The sequence below is a fragment of the Chiloscyllium punctatum genome, chromosome 34, assembly GCF_047496795.1.
Source record: "Chiloscyllium punctatum isolate Juve2018m chromosome 34, sChiPun1.3, whole genome shotgun sequence".
NCBI lineage: Eukaryota > Metazoa > Chordata > Chondrichthyes > Orectolobiformes > Hemiscylliidae > Chiloscyllium > Chiloscyllium punctatum.
Window position 1 is genome coordinate 55,340,322 of NC_092772.1, and position 12,184 is coordinate 55,352,505.

The 12,184-nt window shown below is 54.0% G+C and overlaps 1 protein-coding gene across 2 annotated transcripts in view; it reads right to left on the reverse strand.

Moving 5' to 3' along the window:
* Nucleotides 1–12,184, reverse strand: part of cadm4 (cell adhesion molecule 4) — a 238,940-nt gene that overhangs the window by 101,362 nt on the left and 125,394 nt on the right. The window lies entirely within an intron of this gene.

A 12,184-nucleotide genomic window follows, 5' to 3' on the forward strand; every position in this document is an offset into this window, starting at 1 on the left:
CGCCGCACTGTCGGAGGGTCAGTGCTGAGGGAGTGCCGCACTGTCAGAGGGTCAGTGCTGAGGGAGTGCCACACTGTCAGAGGGTCAGTGCTGAGGGAGTGCCGCACTGTCGGAGGGTCAGTGCTGAAGGAGTGCCGCACTGTCAGAGGGTCAGTGCTGAGGGAGTGCCGCACTGTCGGAGGGTCAGTGCTGAGGGAGCGCCGCACTGTCGGAGGGTCAGTGCTGAGGGAGCGGCGCACTGTCGGAGGGTCAGTGCTGAGGGAGCGCCGCACTGTCAGAGGGTCAGTGCTGAGGGAGTGCCGCACTGTCGGAGGGTCAGTGCTGAGGGAGCGCCGCACTGTCGGGGGGTCAGTGCTGAGGGAGTGCCGCACTGTCGGGGGGTCAGTGCTGAGGGAGTGCCGCACTGTCGGAGGGTCAGTGCTGAGGGAGTGCCGCACTGTCAGAGGGTCAGTACTGAGGCAGGGCCACAACTGTCAAAATAGCTGTTCAAACGTTTTGACTGGTGGGTCTTCCCTTGAACCCGGGAATCATTACTGAACAAGGTGACACTGAGATGTGAAGGAATTTCCTCTCAATGACTGTTTGGGATTCTCTACCCGAGCGAGAGGGCTGGGGAAGTTCGATCAAGGAAAGGACTTAACAACGAATGAATCAGCCATGCACATACAGCAGGGAAGGGAAACCTGAGGGGCTGAATGGCCTCCTCCTCCTGCTATTTCTCATATTGAGTCTGATGAAGGTGATTGAATTCACTCCTCAAGGGCTGGGACCTGGTTCCAAGAACCTGGCTTAGACCTGGCTGAAATACTGGACGGCATTGTTCCTTGGGAGATTTCTCAAGCATTGTGACCCTCCCAGATGGTCGTTTCTGAATCTCCAGCTCCCACATTCCTTTGTACACTAATTGTCAGCTCAATGTTCTGCCACTGTCTCTGAAGTTCCATGATTCATGTTGAGATAAAAAGGGGACAAAAATGAAACATTGTCAGGCCTAAGGCCAACAAAACCTCCTGCTATCTTTTCACATCTGATACACCGACCCTTTGTCTAAATCCCTTCATCTCCCGCCAGTGATTTCACCATCCTTTCTGCAACCTCTTGTGATTCGATCAGATTCAAAATTAATCTGCCATGTCATTACCTCTGTCTCTTAATTCTAAACCAATGGTTTGGCAAATTGACTCTCTGCTACGGAGACTTGAGCCCACGATGGTGGGGGAATTAAGCCCAGTCCAAAATCTGGGTCGGTGCTGAGGGAGGGCCGCACTGTCGGAGGGTCAGTGCTGAGGGAGTGCCGCACTGTCGGAGGGTCAGTGCTGAGGGAGTGCCGCATTGTCGGAGGGTCAGTGCTGAGAGAGTGCTGCATGTCGGAGGGTCAGTGCTGAGGGAGTGCCGTACTGTCGGAGGGTCAGTGCTGAGGGAGTGCTGTGGCGTTGATGATCCGGTGTATGTTCTCTGTTTCTGTGTTTTTAATTATTACAAAGGTGTCATCCACATATCTGACCCAGAGTTTGGGTTGAATTTCATACTCACACTCACAGGAATCCGATTCACTGGAGAGGAAGAAAAGGACAACCAACTCCCATTCCTAGATGTGATGGTACAGAGAACACCAAACGGAGAATTCACCACAAAGGTTTACAGGAAAGCCACACACACAGACCAAGTCCTGAACTATGAAAGGAACCACCCCAACACACACAAACGAAGTTGCATCAGGACACTATTCAAAAGGGCCACAACACACTGCAGCACACCAGAACTGCAAAAAGAGGAAGAGGAACACCTATACAATGTATTCGCCAAAAACGGATACCCTCGCAATTTCATCAACCGATGCCTAAGGGAGAGACAACGGAACGAGGACATGCCGCAACCCAAAGGACTAGCCACACTACCATACATCAGGAGCATTTCTGAACTGACAGCCAGACTACTGCGACCACTAGGACTCATAACAGCACACAAACCAACAGCCACGCTCAGACAACAACTCACCAGAACGAAGGACCCGATACCCAACATGAGCAAAACCAATGTAGTGTACAAAATCCCATGCAAGGACTGCACAAAACACTACATAGGACAAACAGGAAGACAGCTAACGATCCGTATCCATGAACACCAACTAGCCCATTTGCCACTGGGCTGTGGGGATCCCCAGTGGAGGTCTCTCTATGCAGGAGTCCTCCCCCTTTCTCTCGAGGATCTGGGGTGGAGGGTGCTGCACGCAGCAGTCCCCTGCAACCGCAGATTGCGGTGGTTCACGGACTCCCAGCCCAACTGCTTGTTCTGTGGCGCTGTGGAGTCCGTGGACCATGTATATATTGAGTGTGGGCGTTTGCACTCCCTTTTTGATTTCCTCAAAAACCTCCTCCTCTGTTTCTGGCTGCACTTCAGTCCCACGCTCCTGATCTTCGGGCACCCGGTACGGAGGAGGGAGGGCAGGTCCAAAGACCTCCTCGTGGGTCTGCTCCTGGGCCTGGCCAAACTGGCCATCAACAGGTCCAGGCAGCGGGCCGTGGAGGGGGTCGTTAGGGCCGACTGCCTGCCCCTCTTCCGGGGTTACGTTAGAGCCTGGGTGTCCTTGGAGAAGGAGCACGCGGTGTCCACCAACATCCTGGAGTCGTTCAGGGAGAGGTGGGCGCCGCAGGGAGTGGAGTGCATTATTTCTCCCTCCAACTCTATTTTGATTTAATCCCTACCCTCCCCTTCACTGTTTGATCACACAACATTGCCCTTTGATGTGAAGGGCACTGCCTGTCACTGGTCACTTGGGTGTTTTCTATCTTCCTGGTGGTGGAAACTGAATAAAGATTCATGCACTTTGTGTCTTTCACTGTGTCTCACACCTGCACACACACACACACACCATGGGGGCTGGGGGAAAAATAAGTACTACCGCAGTTAGGCGGGAGTGTGGGGATAATAAAAGAAAAAAAAATCAGGAGATCATTGCCCTGAGAAAAGAGGAGAAAAAAAAATAAACAGGAGACACTCGGGTGTTTTCCTAACTAAAAAAAATAAAAAAAACACCAACCAGCCACAAAACGACACGACCAGCTATCCTTAGTAGCCACATACTCAGATGATAAGCAACATGAGTTCGACTGGGACAACACTACTATTATAGGACAAGCCAAACAGAGAACAGCCAGGGAATTCCTAGAGGCATGGCACTCATCCACAGATTCAATCAATAACCACATCGACCTGGACCCAATATACCGACCACTGCAGCAGACAGCTGGAACTGACAACCGGAAACGGCAGATTCAAATCCCTATAAATGCCGGAGGAAAGATCACAGAAGCGCTTCACAGGAGGCTCCCAAGCACTGAGGATGTCACCTAGACAGGGGACGAAATGTCTGCAACACAAATTCCCAGCTCGGCGAACAGAACCACAACAACGAGCACCCGAGCTACAAATCTTCTCCCAAACTTTGAATGACCATCCTCCCAGACCCCGCCCATTTCAATTCCCCGAACCACTCCCTTTCTGACATGACCATCCTTGGCCTCCTCCATTGCCACAATAAACCACGGTGCAAATTGGGGCAACAACATCTCACCTGCCTGCCTGGGCAGCCTATAGCCCAGAGAGCTCAATATTGAGTTCTCCAATATCAAATACCCTCCCCTCCCCATCCACCAACTCCATTCCCAGCCCTTCCCCCTCTCTTCCACTGCTCCCTGCTGCCAACTGGATCCATTTCTCCCATTGTCCAACCAGGTCGTACGCCCTCTACCTGTCGTCACCAATCCCAACCTCTCCCCGAATCCTGAGGAAGGGTTACACCCAAAATCGCGACTTCTCCACCTCCTTGCCTGCCTTGCTGTGTTCTCCCAGCCTCCTGCCTGTCCCTCCTGATGGTGCCTGCCTTGCTGTGTTCTCCCAGCCTCCTGCCTGTCCCTCCTGATGCTGCCTGCCTTGCTGTGTTCCTCCAGCCTCCTGCCTGTCCCTCCTGATGCTGCCTGCCTTGCTGTGTTCCTCCAGCCTCCTGCCTGTCCCTCCTGATGCTGCCTGCCTTGCTGTGTTCCTCCAGCCTCCTGCCTGTCCCTCCTGATGCTGCCTGCCTTGCTGTGTTCTCCCAGCCTCCTGCCTGTCCCTCCTGATGCTGCCTGCCTTGCTGTGTTCTCCCAGCCTCCTGCCTGTCCCCCCTGATGCTGCCTGCCTTGCTGTGTTCTCCCAGCCTCCTGCCTGTCCTTCCTGGTGATGCCTGCCTTGCTGTTTTCTCCCAGCCTGGAAAGTGGTTGGACACGAAACATTGTACGGTTTTGAGAAGGAGTTGGATAACACTTGGGGCTGAAGGGATTGGAGGTAAAGTGGGAACAGAGTTTAGATCAGTGTGGTGCTGGAAACGCACAGCAGATCCGACAGCATCCGAGGAGCAGGAAAATTGCGTTTCGGGCAAAAGTGGGAGCAGCCTATTGAGTTGCATAGTCAGAACGAATGGTGGGACAGGTTCGAAGGGCTGAGTGGCCTCCCCTAGCTCCTGTTTTCCATATCAATCCGATAAAGGCCCTTTTAGATTTTAATACATTGGAGTCGCAATAATAATAAGGTTGTAAAGAATGAGGCACAGTTCCAAACATAAACCTGAGTTATTAGATTTCCCAACACTGCGTTAGCATGAGGCAGCAGCAGGCTGTAATAAATCTACCTCCCTGACATTATCCAATTCACAAGGCTTTGTGATGGTTATTAATGCAGTAAATTCATATTACAGTCAGTTGCAACCATTGCCTAACTCCAGCGAGGCTGTGATATCTCTGAATGTGAATGGGCTGTAATATTGTTCTGTTTTGATATTGAAACATAGAGGATCAGAGCAAGAGGAGGCCATTCGGCCCCATCCATCACCATCATGGCTGACCCTCCAACCCCAACAGCCTCATCCTGCTTTCTCCCTGTAACCTTTGACCCCACTCACCCCCACGTGCTGTATCTAGTCGCCTCTTGAACATATTCACTGTTTTGATCAGCTCCTTCCTGTGGGAATGAATCCCACAGGCTCCCCACTCTCTGGGTGAAGAAATGTCTCCTCATCTCTGTCCTAAATGACCCACCCCGAACCCTCAGAGTGTGACCCCTCCCCACCCCCGGATCTGGACCCACCCACCATCAGGACCCTCCTCCCTCCATCTACTCTGTCCCGTCCTGTTAGCATTTTATAAGCCTCTATGAGATCCCCTCGTCCCCCCCCCTCCTCACCCGTCTGAACTCCAGTGAAAACAATCCTAACCTGGTCAGTCTCTCTCCGTACATCAGTCCCGTCATCCCCAGAACCATCCTGGGTAAACCCTCGCTGCACTCCCTCGGGAGCAAGGGTATCCTTCCTCCGAAAAGGAGACCCAACCTGCCCACGATACTCTCGGTGGGGCCTCCCCAAGGCCCTGTATAAGTGCAACAACACACCCCCTGCTCCTGGACTCGAAACCTCTCACGGTGAAGGCCAACAAATCATTTCCATGCTGTAGCGCCTGCTGCCCCTGCACGCCCACCTTCAGCGACTGGTGCACCCAGGTCCCTCTGCAGACTCCCCTCTCCCAATGTACACCCATTCAGGTGATAATCTGGGGTTTTTTTATTCCAAAGTGAATAACCCCTTGTTCAAGAGGGGGAGTCGAGCCAACCCTGGTAACTACAGACCAGTGAGATTTACTTCGGTTGTGGGTAAGGTATTGGAAAAGGTTATAAGAGATAGGATTTATAATCATCAAGAGAGGAATAAGTTGATTAGGGATAGTCAACACGGTTTTGTGAGGGGTAGGTCGTGTCTCACAAACCTTACTGAGTTCTTTGAGAAGGTGACCAAACAGGTAGATGAGGGTAATGCAGTTGATGTGGTGTATATGGATTTCAGTAAGGTCTTTGATAAGGTTCCACATGGTAGGCTATTGCACAAAATACAGGGGTATGGGATTGAGGGTGATTTAGTGGTTTGGATCAGAAATTGGCTAGCTGAAAGAAGACAGAGGGTGGTGGTTGATGGGAAATGTTCATCTTGGAGCTCAGTTACTAGTGGGGTACCGCAAGGATCTGTTTTGGGGCCACTGCTGTTTGTCATTTTTATAAATGATCTGGATGAGGGCGTAGAAGGGTGGGTTGGTAAATTTACAGATGACACTAAGGTCGGTGGAGTTTGGATAGTGACAAAGGATATTGCAGGTTACAGAGAGACGTAGATAAGCTGCAGAGCTGGGCTGAGTGGTGGCAAATGGAGTTTAATGTGGACAAGTGTGAGGTGATTCACTTTGGAAGGAGAAACAGGAATGCAGAGTACTGGGCTAATGGGAAGATTCTTGGTAGTGTGGATGAGCGAGAGATTTTGGTGTCCAGGTACATAGATCCCTGAATGTTCCCACCCAGGTTGATAGGGTTGTTAAGAAGGCATACAGTGTGTTGGTTTTTATTGGGAGAGGGATTGAGTTCCGGAGTCATGAGGCCATGCTACAGCTGTACAAAACTCTGGTGCGGCCGCACTTGGAGTATTGTGTATAGTTCTGGTCACCGCATTATAGGAAGGATGTGGAAGCTTTGGAAAGGGTTCAGAGGAGATTTACGCGAATGTTGCCTGGTATGGAGGGAAGGTTTTACAAGGAAAGGCTGAGGGACCTGAGGCTGTTTTTGTTAAAGAGAAGAAGGTTGAGAGGTGACTTAATAGAGACATATAAGATAATCAGAGGGTTAGATCGGATGAGAGCCTTTTTCCTCAGGATGGTGATGGCTAGCACGAGGGGACATAGCTTTAAATTGAGGGGGTGATAGATATAGGACAGATGTCAGAGGGAGTTTCTTTACTCAGAGAGTAGTAGGGACATGGAACGCACTGCCTGCAACAGGAGTAGACTCACCAACTTTAAGGGCATTTAAATGGTCACTGGATAAACATATGGATGAGAATGGAATGGTATAGGTTAGATGGGCTTCAGATTGGTTCCACAGGGCGGCGCAACATCAAGGGCCGAAGGGCCTGTACTGCGCTGGAATGCTCTATGTTCCATTTGTCCAAATTATACTGCATCTGTCATTGATTTGCCCACTCACCCAACCTGTTCAGATTACGCTGGAGGATCTCTGCGTCCTCATCATAGTTCACCCTCCTGTCCAACTTGGTATCATCTGTAAACATTGAGTTGTTGCATTTTGTTCCCTGCATCTAAATCATTAATGTATATTGTGAAAGGCTAGGGTCCCAGCTCCAATCCCTGTAGCACCCCACCAGTTACTGCCTGCCAATTTGAAAAGGGCACCATTAATTCCTACCCTTTGTTTCCTCTCTGCCAAACAGCTTTCTCTCCAACGCAGTACACCTCCCCCAATCCCACGTGCTTTAATCTTGCACAATAATCTCTTAAATGGGAGTTTGTCAAGTGTGTTCTGAAACTCGGAATATACCACATCGACTGGCTCCCCCTTGTCAACTCTCCTCATCGAATTCCAACAGATTGATTTCCCCTTCATAAATCCATGCTGCCTCTGTCTGACCCCTGCCACTGCTTCCTAAACTCCCCGCTATGAAGTGAAGTCCACTTGAGACTGCGTCTGTACCACCGATTAAACACCTCACCATGATCAGCAACTACCCCTCAGTCTGAGGGCAGTCTGTCCGTTGGGTGCAGCTTGCTGCAATAATCAAACAGGCTTATCCACGTCCCAAAGACCTGTGACCATCGGGGTATCCTGATATGCCTCGGCACATACTCCAGGAATTCCGTATCCTGTTCTCAAACACCTTGAACCCCACGGAAAACATGAACTGACCATCAGCCCTGGCAGCCTAATCTTTGCTGCCAACTGCACGTCATTTATTTCAACAGGAGCTAAAGCTTGCAGTTTCTGCTGCTGGTAATTTAATTTCTCTGGCTGTTTGATGCTCTTAGTGCCCTGCAGCTGTATCAAAACACAGTGGCAGGTCATAAATTAATGGCTGTTCATGAAAAGGAAACATTATCAATTGCAGAGCGTTCATTCAAACAAAACCTCCCGCTTTCAGGTGCTTACAGTTTCTGCCATTGGTACTTTACTTACACTTCAATTGCTCTGTAGCAGTTTCAAAACACAGTGCCAGGTATTAAAGGAATGGTGTACAATGAGGTATGAGGCCTGCAAAGCCATTTATTGGCACAGGGCGCGGAGAGACTATGGGGGTGTGGGTGGGGGTGGTATAGATTGCTGTAGAGGGCATCAGGGGCCAGGGGAGAGTGGGCTGTCGGCAGAGCCTAGGACGCAGAGGCAAGGATGCACGAGGTCAGGATGGGGCATAGGAAGATTCCAGGGTTAAGTGAGGCGGGGGGGGGGGTGAAGGGTCAGAATTGAAGGGTCTCACATACCGGGAGGGGACATCAACTCTGACTCCTGTCCTGGGTCAAACGTCATGGTTGCAGACACCCCAAGCCCCTCCCTGTCACACCCTCCTGTCCCAATGCCTCCACAAACGTAACCCTCGCCTCTGCGGGTAATTTCGTTCACTCCTGGGGGGTCAGAGGTGTTTCTGAATCCTGCTTGGTGCCTCAGGGATGAGCAGTCAGATCCCAGTCCATTGGGAACACGCAGCCCCTCTGCATTTAGAGAGGGGATAGTTTTTCGACTCTGTATGGTCCAGAGTTATCAATCTAATACAGCTTGAGGAGATGGGAAACAGCAGCAAACCTGATCGAATTCTCGGTGGACACGGTAAATCCAATTGCATCACTCTGAAACATCTGCTATGAAATCTAGTGCAGCAACAGACTGCGTTGGAAACAGAGAGATTAAATCTCAGAGTCAACCAAACTCCGACACAACAGAAGGCAATGTTTCGGACAGGTCCGATATAACATTGTGGCGGACCCTCCGACAGTGCCCACTCCCTCAGCACTGACCCTCCGACAGTGCCCACTCCCTCAGCACTGACCCTCCGACAGTGCGGCACTCCCTCAGCACTGACCCTCCGACAGTGCGGCACTCCCTCAGCACTGACCCTCCGACAGTGCGGCACTCCCTCAGCACTGACCCTCCGACAGTGTGGCACTCCCTCAGCACTGACCCTCCGACAGTGCGGCACTCCCTCAGCACTGACCCTCCGACAGTGCGGCACTCCCTCAGCACTGACCCTCCGACAGTGCGGCACGCCCTCAGCACTGACCCCCCGACAGTGCAGCACTCCCTCAGCACTGACCCTCAGACAGTGCAGCACTCCCTCAGCACTGACCCTCCGACAGTGCCCACTCCCTCAGCACTGATCAACCGACAGTGCCCACTCCCTCAGCACTGACCCTCCGACAGTGCGGCACTCCCTCAGCACTGACCCTCCGACAGTGCGGCACTCCCTCAGCACTGACCCTCCGACAGTGCAGCACTCCCTCAGCACTGACCCTCCGACAGTGCAGCACTCCCTCAGCAGTGACCCTCCAACAGTGCGGCACTCCCTCAGCACTGACCCTCCGACAGTGCGGCACTCCCTCAGCACTGACCCAACGACAGTGCGGCACTCTCTCATCACTGACCCTCCGACAGTGCCCACTCCCTCAGCACTGACCCTCCGACGGTGCCCACTCCCTCAGCACTGATCCTCTGACAGTGCAGCACTCCCTCAGCACTGACCCTCCGACAGTGCCCACTCCCTCAGCACTGACCCTCCGACAGTGTGGCACTCCCTCAGCACTGACCCTCCGACAGTGCGGCACTCCCTCAGCACTGACCCTCCGACAGTGCGGCAATCCCCTATCACTGACCCTCCGACAGTGCGGCACTCCCTCAGCACTGACCTCCGACAGTGCGGCACTCCCTCAGCACTGTCCCTCCGACAGTGCGGCACTCCCTCAGCACTGACCCTCCGACAGTGCGGCACTCCCTCAGCACTGACCCTCCGACAGTGCGGCAATCCCCTATCACTGACCCTCCGACAGTGCGGCACTCCCTCAGCACTGACCTCCGACAGTGCGGCACTCCCTCAGCAATGTCCCTCCGACAGTGCGGCACTCCCTCATCCCTGACCCTCTGACAGTGCCCACTCCCTCAGCACTGACCCTCCGACAGTGCGGCGCTCCCTCAGCACTGCCCCTCCGACAGTGCGGCACTCCCTCAGCACTGACCCTCCGACAGTGCGGCACTCCCTCAGCACTGACCCTCTGACAGTGCCCACTCCCTCAGCACTGACCCTCCGACAGAGCGGCACTCCCTCAGCACTGACCCTCCGACAGTGCGGCACTCCCTCAGCACTGACCCTCCGACAATGCGGCACTCCCTCATCACTGACCCTCCGACAGTGCCCACTCCCTCAGCACTGACCCTCTGACAGTGCAGCACTCCCTCAGCACTGACCCTCCGACAGTGCCCACTCCCTCAGCACTGACCCTCTGACAGTGCAGCACTCCCTCAGCACTGACCCTCCGACAGTGCCCACTCCCTCAGCACTTACCCTCTGACAGTGCAGCACTCCCTCAGCACTGTCCCTCCGACAGTGCGGCACTCCCTCAGCACTGACCCTCCGACTGTGCGGCACTCCCTCAGCACTGACCCCCCGACAGTGCAGGACTCCCTCAGCACTGACCCTCCGACAGTGCGGTACTCCCTCAGTATTGACCCTCTGACAGTGCGGTGCTCCCTCAGCACTGACCCTCCGACAGTGCGGCACTCCCTCAGCACTGACCCTCCGACAGTGCGGCACTCCCTCAGCACTGACCCTCTGACAGTGCGGCACTCCCTCAGCACTGACCCTCCGACAGTGCGGCACTCCCTCATCACTGACCCTCTGACAGTGCCCACTCCCTCTGCACTGACCCTCCGACAGTGCGGCACTCCCTCAGCACTGACCCTCCGACAGTGCGGCACTCCCTCAGCACTGACCCTCCGACAGTGCGGCGCTCCCTCAGCACTGCCCCTCCGACAGTGCGGCACTCCCTCAGCACTGACCCTCCGACAGTGCGGCACTCCCTCAGCACTGACCCTCCCACAGTGCGGCACTCCCTCATCACTGACCCTCCGACAGTGCGGCACTCCCTCAGCAATGACCCTCCGACAGTGCGGCACTCCCTCAGCACTGACCCTCCGACAGTGCGGCGCTCCCTCAGCACTGACCCTCCCACAGTTCGGCACTCCCTCAGCACCGACCCTTCCACAGTGCGGCACTCCCTCAGCACTGACCCTCCGACAGTGCGGCACTCCCTCAGCACTGACCCTCCCACAGTGCGGCACTCCCTCATCACTGACCCTCCGACAGTGCGGCACTCCCTCAGCACTGACCCTCCGACAGTGCGGCACTCCCCCAGAACTGACCCTCCGACAGTGCAGCACTCCCTCATCACTGACCCTCTGACAGTGCCCACTCCCTCAGCACTGACCCTCCCACAGTGCGGCACTCCCTCAGCACTGACCCTCCCACAGTGCGGCACTCCCTCAGCACTGACCCTCCGACAGTGCGGCACTCCCTCAGCACTGACCCTCCCACAGTGCGGCACTCCCTCAGCACTGACCCTCCCACAGTGCGGCACTCCAGGGGACTGAAAACGTGGACATTGTGAGGACATGTCCTCATGTCCGGCAATCTGGAACAAAGGGTCATTGCCTTGGAATAAGGGAGAAGCAGAGTTAAAGCAGGGATGTGGAGGAAGGGTCTCTCTGAAAGGATCCACTTCACCAGAGTGCAGTGGCCACTTGGACACTGAGTAACTTTGAAGTGACATGTCCGGCAGGATGGCTCAGAGGTTAACACTGCTACCTCACTGCGCCAGGGACCCGGGTTCGATCCCAGCCTCAGGTGACTGTCTGGGTGGAGTTTGCACATTCTCCCCGTGTCTGTGTGGGTTTCCACCGGGTGCTCTGGTTTCCTCCCACAGTCCAAAGGTGTCAAGGTCAGGGTGGATTGGTCATGGGAAATTGTCCCATAGTGCTCAGGGATGTGCAGGTTAGGGTGGATTGGCCATGCTAAATTGTCCCATAGTGCCCAGGGATGTGCAGGTTAGGGTGGATTGGCCATGCTAAATTGTCCCATAGTGTCCAGGGATGTGCAGGTTAGGGTGGATTGGCCATGGGAAATTGTCCCATAGTGCCCAGGGATGTGTAGGTTAGGGTGGATTGGCCATGGGAAATTGTCCCATAGTGCCCAGGGATGTGTAGGTTAGGGTGGATTGGCCATGGGAAATTGTCCCATAGTGCCCAGGGATGTGTAGGTTAGGGTGGATTGGCCATGGGAAAT